The sequence below is a fragment of the Oncorhynchus nerka genome, unplaced genomic scaffold (assembly GCF_034236695.1).
Source record: "Oncorhynchus nerka isolate Pitt River unplaced genomic scaffold, Oner_Uvic_2.0 unplaced_scaffold_1427, whole genome shotgun sequence".
Classification (NCBI taxonomy): domain Eukaryota; kingdom Metazoa; phylum Chordata; class Actinopteri; order Salmoniformes; family Salmonidae; genus Oncorhynchus; species Oncorhynchus nerka.
Window position 1 is genome coordinate 13,333 of NW_027039891.1, and position 13,232 is coordinate 26,564.

Consider the following 13,232-nt stretch of genomic DNA (forward strand, 5'->3'; position numbering starts at 1 on the left):
TAAACAGAGATCCAACATGTTGGTTGTGGTTAACACAGTGACAACTAAACAGAGATCCAACATGTTGGTTGTGGTTAACACAGTGACAACTAAACAGATATCCATCATGTTGGTTGTGGTTAACACAGTGACAACTAAACAGAGATCCAACATGTTGGTTGTGGTTAACACAGTGACAACTAAACAGAGATCCAACATGTTGGTTGTGGTTAACACAGTGACAACTAAACAGAGATCCAACATGTTGGTTGTGGTTAACACAGTGACAACTAAACAGAGATCCAACATGTTGGTTGTGGTTAACACAGTGACAACTAAACAGAGATCCAACATGTTGGTTGTGGTTAACACAGTGACAACTAAACAGAGGTCCAACATGTTGGTTGTGGTTATTAACACAGTGACAACTAAACAGAGATCCAACATGTTGGTTGTGGTTAACACAGTGACAACTAAACAGAGATCCAACATGTTGGTTGTGGTTAACACAGTGACAACTAAACAGAGATCCAACATGTTGGTTGTGGTTAACACAGTGACAACTAAACAGAGATCCAACATGTTGGTTGTGGTTATTAACACAGTGACAACTAAACAGAGATCCAACATGTTGGTTGTGGTTAACACAGTGACAACTAAACAGAGATCCAACATGTTGGTTGTGGTTAACACAGTGACAACTAAACAGAGATCCAACATGTTGGTTGTGGTTATTAACACAGTGACAACTAAACAGAGATCCAACATGTTGGTTGTGGTTAACACAGTGACAACTAAACAGAGATCCAGCATGTTGGTTGTGGTTAACACAGTGACAACTAAACAGAGATCCAACATGTTGGTTGTGGTTAACACAGTGACAACTAAACAGAGATCCAACATGTTGGTTGTGGTTATTAACACAGTGACAACTAAACAGAGATCCAGCATGTTGGTTGTGGTTAACACAGTGACAACTAAACAGAGATCCAGTGACATGTTGGTTGTGGTTGTGGTTAACACAGTGACAACTAAACAGAGATCCAACATGTTGGTTGTGGTTAACACAGTGACAACTAAACAGAGATCCAACATGTTGGTTGTGGTTAACACAGTGACAACTAAACAGAGATCCAACATGTTGGTTGTGGTTAACACAGTGACAACTAAACAGAGATCCAACATGTTGGTTGTGGTTAACACAGTGACAACTAAACAGAGATCCAACATGTTGGTTGTGGTTAACACAGTGACAACTAAACAGAGATCCAACATGTTGGTTGTGGTTAACACAGTGACAACTAAACAGAGATCCAACATGTTGGTTGTGGTTAACACAGTGACAACTAAACAGAGATCCAACAGGTTGGTTGTGGTTAACACAGTGACAACTAAACAGAGATCCAACATGTTGGTTGTGGTTAACACAGTGACAACTAAACAGAGATCCAACATGTTGGTTGTGGTTAACACAGTGATAACTAAACAGAGATCCAACATGTTGGTTGTGTTTAACACAGTAACAACTAAACAGAGATCCAACATGTTGGTTGTGGTTAACACAGTGACAACTAAACAGAGATCCATCATGTTGGTTGTGGTTAACACAGTGACAACTAAACAGAGATCCAACATGTTGGTTGAGGTTAACACAGTGACAACTAAACAGAGATCCAACATGTTGGTTGTGTTTAACACAGTGACAACTAAACAGAGATCCAACATGTTGGTTGAGGTTAACACAGTGACAACTAAACAGAGATCCAACATGTTGGTTGTGGTTAACACAGTGACAACTAAACAGAGATCCAGCATGTTGGTTGAGGTTAACACAGTGACAACTAAACAGAGATACAGCATGTTGGTTGAGGTTAACACAGTGACAACTAAACAGAGATCCAACATGTTGGTTGAGGTTAACACAGTGACAACTAAACAGAGATCCAACATGTTGGTTGTGGTTAACACAGTGACAACTAAACAGAGATACAGCATGTTGGTTGAGGTTAACACAGTGACAACTAAACAGAGATACAGCATGTTGGTTGAGGTTAACACAGTGACAAATAATTATTGAATGTATATTGTTCTCTTTTATCTTTTAGAAATAAAACATTTACTAACAGACACATCCAAACAGTCGTGATTTAGTTCAATTACTTTTTCTAGCCCAATGACGACTCAAAACCCGCCCACAAGGCCTGAAAACTAACTAATAACCCCTGATAGGCCTACATCTTATTTTGGGGCGGCAGGTAGCCTCGTGGTGTAGGAGCAAACCATTAAGGAGAGCAAAAGCATTACATATAAATAGGTCTAGTTGCCAGGCTGAAGTAGCAAGGACCTGCACAGAGAAGATGACACCCAGACTATACTCTGTTTGAAAGAGTACATAAGACCATACGTATATTTATGACAGCTGGACGTACTATGGTCAGCAGGATACAGGAAGGAGGATGGAAACAAGATAACTGATGACCAACACGTGAAACATAAGCATGCATTATTTTTAGAACATGGAAGGAGTTCTACCATCATTATAACCAGAAGCAGATATGAGCGTTAGTGGGCGTGAACCATCTCTGAGATGAGAAGAAAATAATGGACAGGTCAAGGGAAGCTGTTTTCATATAGAGGGAGGGGACTCTATATAGAGGGAGGGGACTATATATAGAGGGAGGGGACTCTATATAGAGGGAGGGGACTCTATATAGAGGGAGGGGACTCTATATAGAGGAGGGGACTCCATATAGAGGAGGACTCTATATAGAGGAGGGGACTATATATAGAGGGAGGGACTCTATATAGAGGGGAGGGACTCTATATAGAGGAGGGGACTCTATATAGAGGAGGGGACTCCATATAGAGGGAGGGACTCTATATAGAGGGAGGGGACTCCATATAGAGGGGACTCCATATAGAGGGAGGGACTCTATATAGAGGGAGGGACTCTATATAGAGGGAGGGGACTCTATATAGAGGGAGGGACTCTATATAGAGGAGGGACTCTATATAGAGGGAGGGGACTCCATATAGAGGGAGGGGACTCTATATAGAGGGAGGGGACTCCATATAGAGGGAGGGGACTCCATATAGAGGGAGGGGACTCTATATAGAGGGAGGGGACTCCATATAGAGGGAGGGGACTCTATACGTTATGCAAAGACAGAATCCTGTAAAGGCAGGACTCTGTAATATGAGAATTTGGTCTCTTTCCATGGAGGTGCTCAGCCCTGTTATGTTAGTGATAAGGTCCTTCCATGGAGGGGCTCAGCCCTGTTATGTTAGTGATAAGGTCCTTCCATGGAGGGGCTCAGCCATGTTATGTTAGTGATAAGGTCCTTCCATGGAGGGGCTCAGCCATGTTATGTTAGTGATAAGGTCCTTCCATGGAGGGGCTCAGCCCTGTTATGTTAGTGATAAGGTCCTTCCATGGAGGGGCTCGGCCCTGTTATGTTAGTGATAAGGTCCTTCCATGGAGGGGCTCAGCCCTGTTATGTTAGTGATAAGGTCCTTCCATGGAGGGACTCAGCCCTGTTATGTTTGTGATAAGGTCCTTCCATGGAGGGGCTCAGCCCTGTTATGTTAGTGATAAGGTCCTTCCATGGAGGGGCTCAGCCCTGTTATGTTTGTGATAAGGTCCTTCCATGGAGGGGCTCAGCCCTGTTATGTTAGTGATAAGGTCCTTCCATGGAGGGGCTCAGCCCTGTTATGTTAGTGATAAGGTCCTTCCATGGAGGGGCTCAGCCCTGTTATGTTAGTGATAAGGTCCTTCCATGGAGGGGCTCAGCCCTGTTATGTTAGTGATAAGGTCCTTCCATGGAGGGGCTCAGCCCTGTTATGTTAGTGATAAGGTCCTTCCATGGAGGGGCTCAGCCCTGTTATGTTAGTGATAAGGTCCTTCCATGGAGGGGCTCAGCCCTGTTATGTTAGTGATAAGGTCCTTCCATGGAGGGGCTCAGCCCTGTTATGTTAGTGATAAGGTCCTTCCATGGAGGGGCTCAGCCCTGTTATGTTAGTGATAAGGTCCTTCCATGGAGGGGCTCAGCCTTGTTATGTTAGTGATAAGGTCCTTCCATGGAGGGGCTCAGCCCTGTTATGTTAGTGATAAGGTCCTTCCATGGAGGGGCTGTTATGTTAGTGATAAGGTCCTTCCATGGAGGGGCTCAGCCCTGTTATGTTAGTGATAAGGTCCTTCCATGGAGGGGCTGTTATGTTAGTGATAAGGTCCTTCCATGGAGGGGCTCTGTTATGTTAGTGATAAGGTCCTTCCATGGAGGGGTTATGTTATGTTGATAAGGTCCTTCCATGGAGGGGCTCAGCCCTGTTATGTTAGTGATAAGGTCCTTCCATGGAGGGGCTCAGCCCTGTTATGTTAGTGATAAGGTCCTTCCATGGAGGGGCTCAGCCCTGTTATGTTAGTGATAAGGTCCTTCCATGGAGGGGCTCAGCCCTGTTATGTTAGTGATAAGGTCCTTCCATGGAGGGGCTCAGCCCTGTTATGTTAGTGATAAGGTCCTTCCATGGAGGGGCTCAGCCCTGTTATGTTAGTGATAAGGTCCTTCCATGGAGGCCCTGTTATGTTAGTGATAAGGTCCTTCCATGGAGGGGCTCAGCCCTGTTATGTTAGTGATAAGGTCCTTCCATGGAGGGGCTCAGCCCTGTTATGTTAGTGATAAGGTCCTTCCATGGAGGGGCTCAGCCCTGTTATGTTAGTGATAAGGTCCTTCCATGGAGGGGCTCAGCCCTGTTATGTTAGTGATAAGGTCCTTCCATGGAGGGGCTCAGCCCTGTTATGTTAGTGATAAGGTCCTTCCATGGAGGGACTCAGCCCTGTTATGTTAGTGATAAGGTCCTTCCATGGAGGGACTCAGCCCTGTTATGTTTGTGATAAGGTCCTTCCATGGAGGGGCTCAGCCCTGTTATGTTAGTGATAAGGTCCTTCCATGGAGGGGCTCAGCCCTGTTATGTTAGTGATAAGGTCCTTTCATGGAAAGGCTCAGTTTTGCTACTTTGTATTAAAGTGTATATTGAATTCACAAGTTCTTGTAAGAGTGTTATATTTCTGATACGATTCTCCACGACAGATGTTAGACTAGCAGGTGTCCACATACTTTTGGTCATGTAGTGTATGTAGCCTAATCTAAATCAAATCAAATGTTATTGGTCACAATGTCAGAGCGGCATAGACTAAGATACAGTAGAATAGTATAGAATACAGTATATACATATGAGATGAGTAATGCCAGATATTTATAGCCTGGGCCAGATACTTTTCACAACATTTCCAACAGAGACCATCAGGTTGGTCGGCATGATTAGTGATCATACTGTAGCTCAAACCTACTGTGACTGTTGAATGTCTGACGACGACCTAACTTTATAATAGTTCGTAGCCGACCTACCAGAATCTGCCGTCTTTCCTTCAAATCAACACATTTATCTGTCTTCTAATGCAGTGGTATAAAGTATTTCAGTAAAATACTTTAAAGTACTACTTAATTGTTTTGGGGGTATCTGTCCTTTACTTTAATATTTATATTTTTAACAACTTTTACTTTTACTTCACTACATTCATAAAGAAAATGATGTACTTTTTACTCTGAACAGTTTCCCTGACACCCAAAAGTACTCGTTACATTTTGAATGCTTAGTAGGACAGAAAATGGTCCAATTCACTCACTTATCAAGAGAACATCCCTGGTCATCCCTACTGCCTCTGATCTGGCAGACTCACTAAACAGAGAACAACCCCGGTCATCCCTACTGCCTCTGATCTGGAGGACTCACTAAACAGAGAACATCCCTGGTCATCCCTACTGCCTCTGATCTGGCAGACTCACTAAACAGACAACATCCCTGGTCATCCCTACTGCCTCTGATCTGGAGGACTCACTAAACACAAATGCTTTGTTTTTAAATGATGTCTGAGTGTTGGAGTGTGACCCTGGCTATCCATAAATTAAAATAACAAGAAGATTGTACTCTCTGGTTTGCTTAATAAAAGGAATTTTTAATTATTACTACTTTAGTTTTACTTTTGATACTTAATTATATTTCAAACAAATACCTCTAGACTTTTCCTGAAGTAGTATTTTACTGGGTGACTTTCACTTTTACTTGAGTCATTTTCTATGAAGGAATCTTTACTTTTACTCCAGTTTGAGAACTGAGTTCTGTATCCACCACTGTTCTAACGTTCCATATGAGACACAGTTTCAACAGACATTCTGGAACTGAGTTCTGTTTCCACCACTGTTCTAACGTTCCATATGAGACACAGTTTCAACAGACATTCTGGAACTGAGTTCTGTTTCCACCACTGTTCTAACGTTCCATATGAGACACAGTTTCAACAGACATTCTGGAACTGAGTTCTGTTTCCACCACTGTTCTAACGTTCCATATGAGACACAGTTTCAACAGACATTCTGGAACTGAGTTCTGTTTCCACCACTGTTCTAACGTTCCATATGAGACACAGTTTCAACAGACATTCTGGAACTGAGTTCTGTTTCCACCACTGTTCTAACGTTCCATATGAGACACAGTTTCAACAGACATTCTGGAACTGAGTTCTGTTTCCACCACTGTTCTAACGTTCCATATGAGACACAGTTTCAACAGACATTCTGGAACTGAGTTCTGTTTCCACCACTGTTCTAACGTTCCATATGAGACACAGTTTCAACAGACATTCTGGAACTGAGTTCTGTTTCCACCACTGTTCTAACGTTCCATATGAGACACAGTTTCAACAGACATTCTGGAACTGAGTTCTGTTTCCACCACTGTTCTAACGTTCCATATGAGACACAGTTTCAACAGACATTCTGGAACTGAGTTCTGTTTCCACCACTGTTCTAACGTTCCATATGAGACACAGTTTCAACAGACATTCTGGAACTGAGTTCTGTTTCCACCACTGTTCTAACGTTCCATATGAGACACAGTTTCAACAGACATTCTGGAACTGAGTTCTGTTTCCACCACTGTTCTAACGTTCCATATGAGACAGTTTCAACAGACATTCTGGAACTGAGTTCTGTTTCCACCACTGTTCTAACGTTCCATATGAGACACAGTTTCAACAGACATTCTGGAACTGAGTTCTGTTTCCACCACTGTTCTAACGTTCCATATGAGACACAGTTTCAACAGACATTCTGGAACTGAGTTCTGTTTCCACCACTGTTCTAACGTTCCATATGAGACACAGTTTCAACAGACATTCTGGAACTGAGTTCTGTTTCCACCACTGTTCTAACGTTCCATATGAGACACAGTTTCAACAGACATTCTGGAACTGAGTTCTGTTTCCACCACTGTTCTAACGTTCCATATGAGACACAGTTTCAACAGACATTCTGGAACTGAGTTCTGTTTCCACCACTGTTCTAACGTTCCATATGAGACACAGTTTCAACAGACATTCTGGAACTGAGTTCTGTTTCCACCACTGTTCTAACGTTCCATATGAGACACAGTTTCAACAGACATTCTGGAACTGAGTTCTGTTTCCACCACTGTTCTAACGTTCCATATGAGACACAGTTTCAACAGACATTCTGGAACTGAGTTCTGTTTCCACCACTGTTCTAACGTTCCATATGAGACACAGTTTCAACAGACATTCTGTTGAGACCCCTGCTGTAACTAGAGTTAACAACTATGTGTTCTGTTTCAGCTCAGCCGCCTCCCCACCCTGATAACAAAGTGTTATATTGGTATCTTCCACTAGATGGCAGTAAACACCTGCTGTAACTAGATTTTACAACTATGTGTTCTGTTTCAGCTCAGCCGCCTCCCCACCCTGATAATAAAGTGTTATATTGGTATCTTCCACTAGATGGCAGTAAACACCTGCTGTAACTAGACTTTACAACTATGTGTTCTGTTTTATACAGGCAGTGTCCCAGAGGAGGAGCGTTGCTCTAGGATCAGCTCCTCCTGTCCATCTAATCTGATTCATTATGATCTAGGATCAGGTCCCCCTCTCCATGTAATCTGATTCATTATGATCTAGGATCAGGTCCCCCCTCTCCATGTAATCTGATTCATTATGATCTAGGATCAGGTCTCGCTCTCTCCATGTAATCTGATTCATTATGATCTAGGATCAGGTCCCCCTCTCCATGTAATCTGATTCAGTATGATCTAGGATCAGGTCCCTCCTCTCCATGTAATCTGATTCATTATAATCTAGGAGCAGGTCTCGCTCTCTCCATGTAATCTGATTCATTATGATCTAGGATCAGGTCCCCCTCTCCATGTAATCTGATTCATTATGATCTAGGATCAGGTCCCCCCTCTCCATCTAATCTGATTCATTATGATCTAGGATCAGGTCCCTCCTCTCCATGTAATCTGATTCATTATAATCTAGGAGCAGGTCTCGCTCTCTCCATGTAATCTGATTCATTATGATCTAGGATCAGGTCCCTCCTCTCCATGTAATCTGATTCATTATGATCTAGGATCAGGTCCCCCACTACTGGATCAGAGCGTCTGCTAAATGACTCACTGCTGGATCAGAGCGCCTGCTAAATGACTCACTACTGGATCAGAGCGTCTGCTAAAATACTCACTACTGGATCAGAGCGTCTGCTAAATGACTCACTACTGGATCAGAGCGTCTTCTAAATGACTCACTACTGGATCAGAGCGTCTGCTAAAATACTCACTACTGGATCAGAGCGTCTGCTAAATGACTCACTACTGGATCAGAGCATCTGCTAAAATACTCACTACTGGATCTGAGCGTCTGCTAAATGACTAACTACTGGATCAGAGCGTCTGCTAAATGACTCACTACTGGATCAGAGCGTCTGCTAAAATACTCACTACTGGATCTGAGCGTCTGCTAAATGACTCACTACTGGATCAGAGCGACTGCTAAATGACTCACTACTGGATCAGAGCGACTGCTAAATGATTCACCTCTGCATCAGAGAGTCTGCTAAATGACTCACTACTGGATCAGAGCGACTGCTAAATGACTCACTACTGGATCAGAGCGTCTGCTAAATGATTCACCTCTGCATCAGAGAGTCTGCTAAATACACTCACTACTGCATCAGAGCGTCTGCTGAATGACTACAATGTAAATGTAAATGATGCAGCCACCACTATGCTTGAACATATGGAGAATGGCAGTCAGTAAGGGGTTGTATTGGATTTGCCCCAAACATAACACTTTGTATTCAGGACAAAAAGTGAACTGCTTTGCCACCGGCTTCCTTCTTTTCACTCTGTCAATGAGGTTATTATTGAGGAGTAACTATAATGTTGTTGATCCATCCTCAGTGTTCTCCTATCACAGCCATTAAACTCTGTAACTGTTTTTAAGTCACCATTGGCCTCATGCTGAAATCAATGAGAGGTTTCCTTCCTCTCCGGCAACTAAGTTAGGAAGACGCCTGTATCTTTGTACTGACTGGGTGTATTGATTCACCATCCAAAGTGTAATTAATAACAACTTCACCAGGCTCAAAGGCAAATTCAATGTCTGCTTTTGTTTTTCCCATCTACCAATAAGTGCCCTTCTTTGTGAGGCATGGAGATGGAGATAGGAATTTGGACTTGTGGTTTTACTTAATTCTCCGTACTGGCTAATGATTATAAAGCTGATTCTGAACTAATCATTAATTCATACATTGCGCCCCTGACCTGAGAGGATGGAAGTTCAATATGTAGCTAGATGTAGACGGCTAATGTTTAATAGTTAAGTAGCGAACGTTGCGAACCAAGCTTTTTAGCCAAGTAGCCGAGGACATAAAATAAAGGTATGTACAGTATTTATTACCTCTCTCATCCTGCCTCATTTACACATGCTGTATATAGATCTACTGTATTTATTACCTCTCTCATCCTGCCTCATTTACACATGCTGTATATAGATCTACTATATTTATTACCTCTCTTATCCTGCCTCATTTACACATGCTGTATATAGATCTACTGTATTTATTACCTCTCTCATCCTGCCTCATTTACACATGCTGTATATAGATCTACTGTATTTATTACCTCTCTCATCCTGCCTCATTTACACATGCTGTATATAGATCTACTGTATTTATTACCTCTCTTATCCTGCCTCATTTACACATGCTGTATATAGATCTACTGTATTTATTACCTCTCTCATCCTGCCTCATTTACACATGCTGTATATAGATCTACTGTATTTATTACCTCTCTCATCCTGCCTCATTTACACATGCTGTATATAGATCTACTGTATTTATTACCTCTCTTATCCTGCCTCATTTACACATGCTGTATATAGATCTACTGTATTTATTACCTCTCTTATCCTGCCTCATTTACACATGCTGTATATAGATCTACTAGTATTTATTACCTCTCTCATCCTGCCTCATTTACACATGCTGTATATAGATCTACTGTATTATTGCTTCTATGTTGGTTCATTCCATGTGTAACTCTACCTGTTGTTATATGTCTCTAACTGCCTACCTGGTTTGTGTTTATCTTGTGTAAGGAAGCAGTTGCAATGAGAACTAAGGTGTTCTCAACTAGCCCTACCTGGTTAAATAAAGGTGTTCTCAACTAGCCTACCTGGTTAAATAAAGGTGTTCTCAACTAGCCTACCTGGTTAAATAAAGGTGTTCTCAACTAGCCTACCTGGTTAAATAAAAAGGTGTTCTCAACTAGCCTACCTGGTTAATAAAGGTGTTCTCAACTAGCCTACCTGGTCCATAAATAAAGGTGTTCTCAACTAGCCTACCTGGTTAAATAAAGGTGTTCTCAACTAGCCTACCTGGTTAAATAAAGGTGTTCTCAGGTGACTAGCCTACCTGGTTACAAATAAAGGTGTTCTCATCTAGCCTACCTGGTTAAATAAAAGGTGTTCTCAACTAGCCTCACCTGGTTACATAAAGGTGTTCTCAACTAGCCCTGCCTGGTTAAATAAAGGTGTTCTCAACTAGCCTACCTGGTTAAATAAAGGTGTTCTCAACTAGCCTACCTGGTTAAATAAAGGTGTTCTCAACTAGCCTACCTGGTTAAATAAAGGTGAAATAAAAATATAAAAAATTAAACAGTATGACAGGGTGATAGACCAAGTAGAGAAATCTTATATTGACACACAGTGTAACATGTCTTCCCCAGTGATATTACCCACTATTATCACAACACATGTGTTGTAACATGTCTTCCCCAGTGATATTACCCACTATATTACCACACATATTATAACATGGAACATGTGGTGTAACATGTCTCCCCAGTGAGCTGTCTGTTATGCACTATATTACCCACTATTATCACAACACATGTGGTTGTACCATGTCTTCCCAGTGATATTACTATATTACCCACTATTATCACAACACATGTGGTGTAACATGTCTTCCCAGTGATTAACACAAAACATGTGGTGTAACATGTCTTCCCAGTGATATTACCCACTATTATCACAACACATGTGTTGTACCATGTCTTCCCAGTGATATTACCACCACTATTATCACAACACATGTAGTGTCATGTTCCCCAGTGATATTACCCACTATATTACCCACTATTATCACAACACATGTGGTGTACCATGTCTTCCTCAGTGATATTACCCACTATTATCACAACACATGTGGTGTAACATGTCTTCCCAGTGATATTACCCACTATGCTCTGGATACGTCTGCTAAATGACTTAAATGTAAATGTATTATCACAACACATGTGTTGTAACATGTCTTCCCCAGTGATATTACCCACTATATTACCCACTATTATCACAACACATGTGGTGTAACATGTCTTCCCCAGTGATATTACCCACTATTATCACAACACATGTGTTGTACCATGTCTTCCCCAGTGATATTACCCACTATATTACCCACTATTATCACAACACATGTGTTGTAACATGTCTTCCCCAGTGATATTACCCAGGCACCACTGCAGCACCACTGCTGATTATTTTGTTACATTAGAAGTGTCCATCCAAAAGAAAAAGTGTTTCTACAATTCCTCTAACACCTCCACTGTGGGGCTCTATAAAACTATTGGAACAATTTCCCTGTTTGACCACTAGGTGTTATGGGTATTATGACACCTCCACTGTGGGGCTTTATAAAACAATTGGAACCGTTTCCCTGTTTGACCTCTAGGTGTTATGGGTATTATAACACCTCCACTGTGGGGCTCTATAAAACTATTGGAACCATTTCCCTGTTTGACCGCTAGGTGTTATGGGTATCATGACACCTCCACTGTGGGGCTCTATAAAACTATTGGAACCATTTCCCTGTTTGAGCGCTAGGTGTTATGGCTATTATGACACCTCCACTGTGGGGCTCTATAAAACTATTGGAACCATTTCCCTGTTTGAGCGCTAGGTGTTATGGCTATTATGACACCTCCACTGTGGGGCACTATAAAACTATTGGAACCATTTCCCTGTTTGAGCACTAGGTGTTATGGCTATTATGACACATCCACTGTGGGGCTCTATAAAACTATTGGAACCATTTCCCTGTTTGAGCGCTAGGTGTTATGGGTATTATGACACCTCCACTGTGGGGCTCTATAAAACTATTGGAACCGTTTCCCTGTTTGACCGCTAGGTGTTATGGGTACTATGACACCTCCACTGTGGGGCTCTATAAAACTATTGGAACCGTTTCCCTGTTTGAGCGCTAGGTGTTATGGGTACTATGACACCTCCACTGTGGGGCTCTATAGATCAAATGAAACGGGAGAATCTAGAGAATGTAACAATATTCGCTGTGATGTTCAGCCCCCAAAATGAAAATAAATACTAAATAATTGCTAGAATTGAACTAAGACCACTTTCTTGGTCACAGATGGACAACATCACTTATGTTTCCAGCTGAAGATGTAATGAATCTGCACACATTTGAATGGTGTCTCTGCACCGCTCAGTTGACGCTTAGGGAAAATATCAGACACTCAAATCTATGAATCTTAGAACAGTAATATTTTACACATGAAGGTACCAAGAAGAAGATTTCATTTCTGATGAAAAAACACAAATGTGAAAAATATGGATATAAACTCTTCATAAATTCTTAAACAAAATTGTAATCTCACCTCTGCTGGTGTCATGTTCCCCAGAGAGACTCATTTTTGAGCAATGACCCCAAACAGAGAGATCCAACATGTCATTGAACTATAATACATGAATAAATATACAAATTGTAAAATATCCACAATATATGAATATATGAACAATATGTTTTTTCATTTCATTGCCTACG